Genomic DNA, 8,263 nt, shown 5'->3' with positions numbered 1-8,263 from the left:
AGATGTGTTTTATTGACTATGCAAAGGCATTCGACTGTGTGGATCACAACTAATTATGGATAACATTGTGAAGAATGGGAATTCTAGAACATTTAATTGTGCTCATGAGGAACCTACCTGTACATAGACTAAGAAGCTGCCACTTGAACAGAAAAAGAAGATTCTGCATGGTTTAAAATCAGGGAAAGTATGAATCAAGGTTGTATTCTTTCACCATTCTTTTTCAGTGTGTATGCTGAGCAAATGATCCTGCTAACTGGACTACATGGAGAAGAACGTGGCAACAGGATTGGAGGAAGACTAACAATCTTGCTGGCTGAATGTGAAGATGACTTGAAGCATTTACTGATGAAGATCAAAGACTACAGCCTTCAATATGGATTATGACTCAACATAAAGAAAACAAAAATCCTCACAACAGGACCAATAAGCAACATCATTATAAATAGAGAAAAGATTGAAGTTGTCAGGGATTTCATTTTACTTTGATACACAATCATCATCCATGGAAGCAGTAGTAAAGAAATTACATGTCATAACGCACTAGGCAAATCTGCTGCAAATGACCTCTCTAACATGTTAAGAGGCAGAGATGTGACCTGGAAGACTAATGTGTGCCTAACTCAAAACAGGATATTTTCAATCCTCTCATATGCACATGAAAGCTGGATAATGAATAGGGAAAACTGAAGAAGAATTGATATCTTTGAATTGCGGTCTTGGTGAAGAGTACTGAAAATATCACCGGCTGCCAAAAGAACTAACAAATCTGCCCTGAAAGTGCAGCCAGAATGCTCCTTGTTGTTATTGTTGTTATTTGCCATTGAATCGGACACAACTCATAGGAACCCCTCCTTGGGTTTCTGAGGCCATATCACTATGGAAGTAGATTGCCCAATCTTCATTCTGAGGAGTGGCTGGTGGGTTTGAACCACCAGCCTTCTGGTTAGCAGTCCAGTGCCTTAGGCACTACGCTACAGAAGCAAGAATGGCCAGACTTCATCTCACCTACTCTGGTCACGTGGTCAGAAGGGACCAGTCCCTGGAGAAGGATGTCATGCTTTGTAATGTACAGGGTCAGTAAAAAAGAACACCCTTAGTGAGTGAGAAGGATTGACACAGTGGGTGCAACAATGGGCTGATGTATAGCAAGGATTGTGAGGATGGCACAAGACCAGGCAGTGTTTTGTTTGTTGTGCATAGGGTTGCTATAGGAGCTGACTTGACAGCACCTAAGAGCAACAATAAGGAGCTCTGGTGGCATAGTTCTTAAGGCATATGACTGTTAAGCAGAAGGCTGTGGTCCAAACCCACCAGCCAATCCAAGGAAGGAAGACTAGACAATTTACTTTCCTAAATATTTATGACCTTAGAAACCCAAAGGGAATCACTATGAGTCAGAATCAACTTGATGGCAGTGAGGTTTTTTTTTTTTTTTTTTTTTTTGGTGGGGTGGTGACCAGCAACAACAACATTATTTTGGGGGAGATCACAGAGCTAAAAGGACCACTAACCAGCTTCCCAAGGAGCTTGCAAACTTCAAAGAGAAAACCAACATTCATCATGGTATTCGAGCTGTACAGTAATAATGTTGGAGTGAGCTATCTAGGCTCAGACACAACATAAGTGTCTGAGGGCAACCTCACAGAATTCCATACCCTCTGCCAAGGTAGAAAGGAGGGTCTCTACCATCAACAGGAGCAAAGAAGTGGCTTAGAGAAGTTCAGAATGGTAAAAACTTTTCATGAATAGAGAAAGAGGTTGAAGAATGACTTGTTCTTAGAAACTAGAGATCGAAGGGAAGTACATTAATTTTTACTTTTATACAGTGTGGCTACAAGCCAAAATAAGCAAAGGCTGTGCATGGAGAATCCAATGGCAATAGACCAGATACCTCTTACCTCATATAATAATATTCACAAATATAGTGAGTAAAATTTTATTGCCCAAACAAAGGCACTTTTCAGAATAAAAGGGAATATTAAAATTAATTTGAATTTTACATATTGAAATCTTTATTTATTAAATAACCAATTGGATATATTATATTGCTTAATTCATAAAATAATTGTTTTGCATTAGATATTTTCAAAATTAAAATTATTTCTAAAAATAAAATGACATAAACCAAGGGAATTAAAGCAAAATGTGAAAATTATTTACATTAATTGTAGTGGTTAACTTTGTGTGTCAACTTAGCTAGGCCTGGTTGAGTGGCAGGGCAGGTGGATGTAGTATTCCCCATGATGAGACTGTTAATCAACTCCATGGAGGAATCTACTGTGAGCAGCAGGGTAGTTGCCTTTGGGTATGCTCCTCATATGCAAGAAGGAGCTTTGGGAACGGTCTCTAACTTATGGCATGCTTGAACCCTGCATGTAGCCAAGTCATTGTTCAGCAGCCTGCCATGCTCTGCCAGTCCTGGAACTTTCAATGTACTTGAATCAATGGCCTGCTGTTTGGTTTGGTAACATTGGGACTGTACCATTTTATTTGTCAACCTTGGGCTTGTTAGCCTCAGCAGCCAGTAGCTGCCTGAGTGAAGAGATGCCTCTAGTGTCAGTGGGCCAGGAGCAAGAGGCAGAGCTCAAACCCAAAAGGTTCAGGGGCTTTCACACAGCCCCTAGAGCCTGGCACTTTGAACTTGGACTTAAAGTCTCCAAATTATAAGAATAAGCTCCTGTTTGTGGTATATTCTTGTCAGAGCAGCACTTGGTAACCAGAATACTAATTATCTGAACATTAAGAAAATGACATAAAGGGTATTTTTCTCAAATACTCATTCACTGATATTTTTCTGAAGAAAATTTTTTTTGTTGTTTATTATTTCTATATGATATGATTTTCTATCATTGTTAAAATTGCTGACAATCTTCTTCAAAGTTACATTTCATAATGGATACATTTGAAATCAGCACAAATTTACTCTTCTCTGTAAATCAGCAGAACATTCAATAGTTTCTACATATACAGTTCAATGGTTTCTACATGTACAATTCAATGGCATTGATTAAATTCTTCAAGTTATGCAACCATTTGCAACCTCTTTTTCTGAGTTATTCCTCCCCCATTAACATAAACTCACTGCCCCCTAAGTTTCCTATCTAATCTTTCAAGTTGGTATTGTCAATTTTATCTCATATATGTAGCTCTTAAGAGAGCACAGTGCTCAAGGAAGACAATGAAACTCCTTTACAGATGCTGAGGTACAGAGAAACCTAAGAGAAAATGCTACTAAATGGAAGATATTCTCAATTCTAATTTCTATAAAATGTGTAAATGTATCAGCTCCAATATTTTCATGGATACTATCTTTTTGTCTTGATTTAGAGCTTCTCTTTTCAAATACTTTATAAGGCAAAACTCATAAATAAATTCTTTATTCATAATTCTTTTTAATGTTTTGCCAAATGGATACTTCAAAATCATAGGTCTTTTCAATTTCATTCCATTCTAGTACATAATATAATATTATCCAATTACAAAAAGAAATTTGATCAAAAGATTTTTCCTACAAGTCTTTCGAAGGCATTTACAGATTTTTAAAATTAAATCTTGTGCATTTTTTCAGTTCTCATCATTTAATTTCTTCAATTCCATCTTTGCTTTTGTAGGGATAATTTTGTCTTTGTTTTCAATTATTACAAAACCTGATGTTTTCTGGCTTCCAATTCTTTGAATACTTTAATAAAAGATTTCCGACCAATATATTTTTTAAAAAACACATAATTGGTTAAGGAAAAGTTCAATGTCATTGTGGGACTCTTAGGTTGATTTACAAAGAAGTTCTTTTAGGGGCTGAAACATATCTAAAATTGGATTGAAGATGATTAGCAGAGAAAGAATACATATATGGCCTTGCTAAAGTGTCTTTTTCTTTTCTTTTAATAGTTAGCATAAGATTCATTATAAAATGTTTGTAGTATAGGCACCTTAGACTAATGGAGAAAAGATCAAATATTTCGTACTACTTGGTTCCACAATCAACTCCAATGGAAGTAGCAGTCAAAAAATCAGATGTACTGCACTGGGAAAATCTGCCGCAAAAGACCTCTTTAAAGTGCTGAAGAGCAAAGAAGTCTCTATGAAGACTAAGGTGGCATAGTGCCTAAGGCATTTGACTACAAACCAGAAGGCAGGTGGTTCACATCCACCAACCACTCCTGGGAAGGAAGGTTGAGCAATCTACTTCTGTAGCGATACTGCCTCAGAAACCCAAGGAGGGATTGCTGTGGGTCAGGTCCGACTCAATGGCAGTGTGTGTGCATGTTAACCCAAGCCACGGTATTTTCAATCACTTCATTTGGATGTGAAAGCTGGACAATGAATAAGGAAAACCAAAGAAGAGTTGATGTCATTGAGTTGTGGTGTTGACATAGAATACTGAAAGTACCATGGACTAACAGAAGAACTAACAGATCTATTCCACAAGAAGCACAGCTGGAATGCTCCTTGTAAGTGAAAATGGCCAGATTTCATCTCACCTACTTTGGTCATGTAATCAGAAGAGATCATTCCTTGGAGAAGGATATCATGCTTGGTAAAGTGGAGGGTTAATGAGAAAGGGGAAAGCCATCAACACACAGTGGCTGCAGTGGATTGACACAGTGGCTGCAATGATGGGCTCAGGTACAGTGAGGATTGTGAGCCTGGCACAGGACCAGGCAGTGTTTGTCCTATCGTACACAGGGTTGCTATGAGTTGGAGCTGTCTTGATGGCACCTAACAATAACAACAACAACAATTGTTTGTATTTCCAATAATGCATTACTGTAACTTGTTGGACAGAGGTATAAATTATTTGTGCACCATAGCCAATTCCAATTTGTTTTCTATATAAATTTCTTAATTTAGTAAGACCACTCTTTTATTCATGATGTTCTGTGCTCTGCCAATTTTGTGTCTGTATTAATATTGCAAGACCAAATAATTGAATATTAAATGTTGTAGTTCTTAACTGAAAAATACAATAGATTTATCTTCAATGAATTAACTTTCCAAAATTTTTACTTTGTTCCATAAATTTATGAAAGAAAGCAAATCAGTAATAGAATTAATTGATCATCTACCTGATTTTGTTTGTTTGTTTGTTTAATACTTTCTGTTCAACTAATTGTGGTATTTCTGCCTCTTGAGTGGATCCTGACTGACAAAGTAATTAGTACCAAGAGAAGTCCTAACAGATTCTAAAAGATTGGATTTGGAAAATTATTTGGCTGGTTTTTCACTTGCTGAACCCCTTGCCAATATAAAATGTGATGTTATTCATTTACTGAAAGTATTGACATGATAATTAATCAAATTAATAAACCTATGGTTAGTTGTAATAATATTCCCACTGAAGTAATTATTTAGGGGGAAAATAACTGATTTATTTGACCACTATTGCAGTAATGATGACTACAAAGTCTGTGGTATAGGATGAATTTTCTAAATACTCAGAACCATTTATAAAAAGAAAATTAAAAACCCTTGTCTTTAAACTCTCAACTCAAGATTAAAAGCAAAAATAGAGAATTTCTCTGATAGCCCAAAAATGTCTCATTTCTTATAGCTGCAAGGCCAACATTGCTGAAAAGTTAAATCCATGTTTTAATTGTGTAGGATGCAGGATTACAATGTCAGTTGAGTTTGTAGTTCTCCCAATCTCTTCTGTGAAAATTTAGGCATTTGTAGTAGTTAAATTTGTATGTCAACTTGGCTGGACCTGGTTGAGTGGCTGGGCAGCTGGTGGTAGTTATTTCCCATGATGAGACTGGCAATCAACTTCATAGTGAGATCTACCACAAGCAGCTGAGTAGCTGCCTTTGGGATGTGGTCTGCTTCCTGTATATAAGAAGCCTTGGGGATAGTCTCTAGCTTATGGCCTGAGTGGACCCTACATGTAGCTGTGTCATTGTTCATCAGCCTGCCATGCTCTGCTGAACTTGGGACTTATAATGGACTTGAATTAATGGCCTGCCATGTGGTTTGGTAATATTGGGACTGCACCATTTTATTTGTTGACCTTGGGCTTGTTAGCCTCAGCAGCCAGTAGCTGCCTGAGTGAAGAAATGCCACTAGCTTCAGTGGGCCAGGAGCAAGAGGCCAGGTTGAGGGGTTTTCACACAGCCTCTAGAACCTGGCACTTTGAAGTCGAACTTAAAGCCTCCAAACTAGAAGAGAATAAACTCCTGTTTGTTAAGGCTATCCCATTTGTGGTATATTTTTGTTAGAGCAGAACTAGGTAATCAGAAGAGAATATGGTACCAGGAATAGGGTGCTTTTCTGACAGATACCTAAAATGTGGAAACAAAAGTGAAGTGTGTCCTTGACCCACAACCCTGGCAGAGAGACCCCACCATGTGGCATGAGAGATGTTAGGAACAGAGCCAAGAGACTGGCAGAGAGATACTGGCAGAGATCAGCATGAAAGATGGCAGTACCAAAATCCAGAGACCAGCATTAAACAGCAACAGGCTTACCAGCCCACGGAGGAGAAAATCAGGTGCCATTGGGTAGGCAGTTTCCTGGTGGAGTGGCTTGACTTCAGGCGTTAATTGGTAGAAGAGACTGGCATGAAATGGAGTAGCAGGTTGACCAGCCCATGGAGCAATAAAGCTAAGTGTCCTTTGGGCAGAAAGATTTCCAGTGAAGTGGGTTGTCCTTGAGCATTAGTCAGCAGAAGCGGAGAGACTAAGGAAACGGGGAGCAAAGCTGCCTCAACCTCAAAGGGTAGGTCCATGGCCTTTGGTGGTGGAACCATCACAGCCTCCTAGGTTTCAAAGAGTTAGACCTTCACCAACTCGGTTCTGGAGTGTGGGGCTGCTTACTCACGTGAGCTAGTGGAGTGGAGCCATAGCTGCTGCCCAAGAGTGAAGGGGCAAGGCTGCCATGCCCAAAAGGGAGAGGAACGGGGCCCCTTCAGGACAAGGGGGTGAGGTCACCATTTAGATGAACTAGGGAACTGGAGCCACCTAGTGAGAGAGATCTGTAAAGATGCCACCCAATGAAAATATGTGCAGATGACAAGTTGACAAGGGGTGGACTTGTGATAGTTAAATTTGTATGTCAACTTGGCTGGGCCTGGTTGAGTGGCTGGGCAGCTGATGGTAGTTATTCCTCATGAGACTGGCAATCAACTCCATGGTGGGATCTACCACAAGCAGCTGAGTAGCTGCCTGCTTCCTGTATATAAGGAGAAGCCTTGGGGACAGTCCATAGCTTATGGTGCTCTTGGACCCTGCATGTAGCTGTATCATTGTTCAGCAGCCTGCCATGCTCTGCCAATCTTGGGACTTACAACAGACTTGAATTAATGGCCTGCTGTGTGGCTTGATAACTTTGGGACTGTGTCTTTTTACTTGTCAACTTTGGGCTTGGCAGCCTCATTAGCCAGCAGAAGTCTGAGTGAAGAAAAACCTCTAGCTTCAGTGGGCTGGGAACAGGAGGCAGAGGTGAAGCCCAAGGCTGAGAGGCTTTCACTCAGCCCCTAGAGCCTGGAACTTTGAACTCAGATTAAAACCCTCCAAATTGTGAGAGAATAAACTCTTGTTTGTTAAGGCCATCCCATTTATGATATATTCCTGTCAGAGTGTCACTAGGTAACCAGAACAGCATTGGTTGGGAAAGAATCAAGGGTTGGGACACTGAAATGTGGAGAAAAAACATTTGGTTGGACTCAGATCAAGCTAAGAATTTGGAACTCTTGAATCATTATGAAAACTTTATCAGTGGAAATAGTTTGTCATCTATGCCTGAAGATAATACCCTTCCCTATGCTTGAAAATAATGAATTCACTGAGGCAGTTGTCCTGCAAGAGGATACTCAGTTTCCTCAAGACTATCCAACTATCCCTGTTGCCACTATACCCATGTCTAATATAAGATCTCACTGTATTGTGGGGAAGAAATTACACATTTTGACCCAGAAGAAAGAACTTAAATAGCAAAAGAATTGGATGACTTAAAGTACCAGAATACTGGAGAATATGCATGGAAATAAATTCTAAAGATGTTTTGACCAAGGAGGACAAACTATAACACTGGTTTGGCCAAATTTATTCATAGAACTCCACATATCAAAGATTCTAGATTTACTAGGTTAACACTTTATGCAGGATGTGTACCACATTAACTTAGTGTCTTAGTGTCTTAGGCTCTGTTCTCTAGAGAAGTAAAACCAGTAAAACTTATATATATATATATATCGGGAGCTCTGGTAGCATGGGAGCTCTGGTAGCATAGGGGCTAAGGCACTTGACTGCTAACCAGAAGGCTGGTG

This window comes from Orycteropus afer, unplaced genomic scaffold (assembly GCF_000298275.1).
Source record: "Orycteropus afer afer isolate SDZICR_OR568_19922 unplaced genomic scaffold, OryAfe1.0 scaffold00120, whole genome shotgun sequence".
In the NCBI taxonomy this organism is placed as follows: Eukaryota; Metazoa; Chordata; class Mammalia; order Tubulidentata; family Orycteropodidae; genus Orycteropus; species Orycteropus afer.
Note: the sequence above shows the minus strand (reverse complement) of the source record.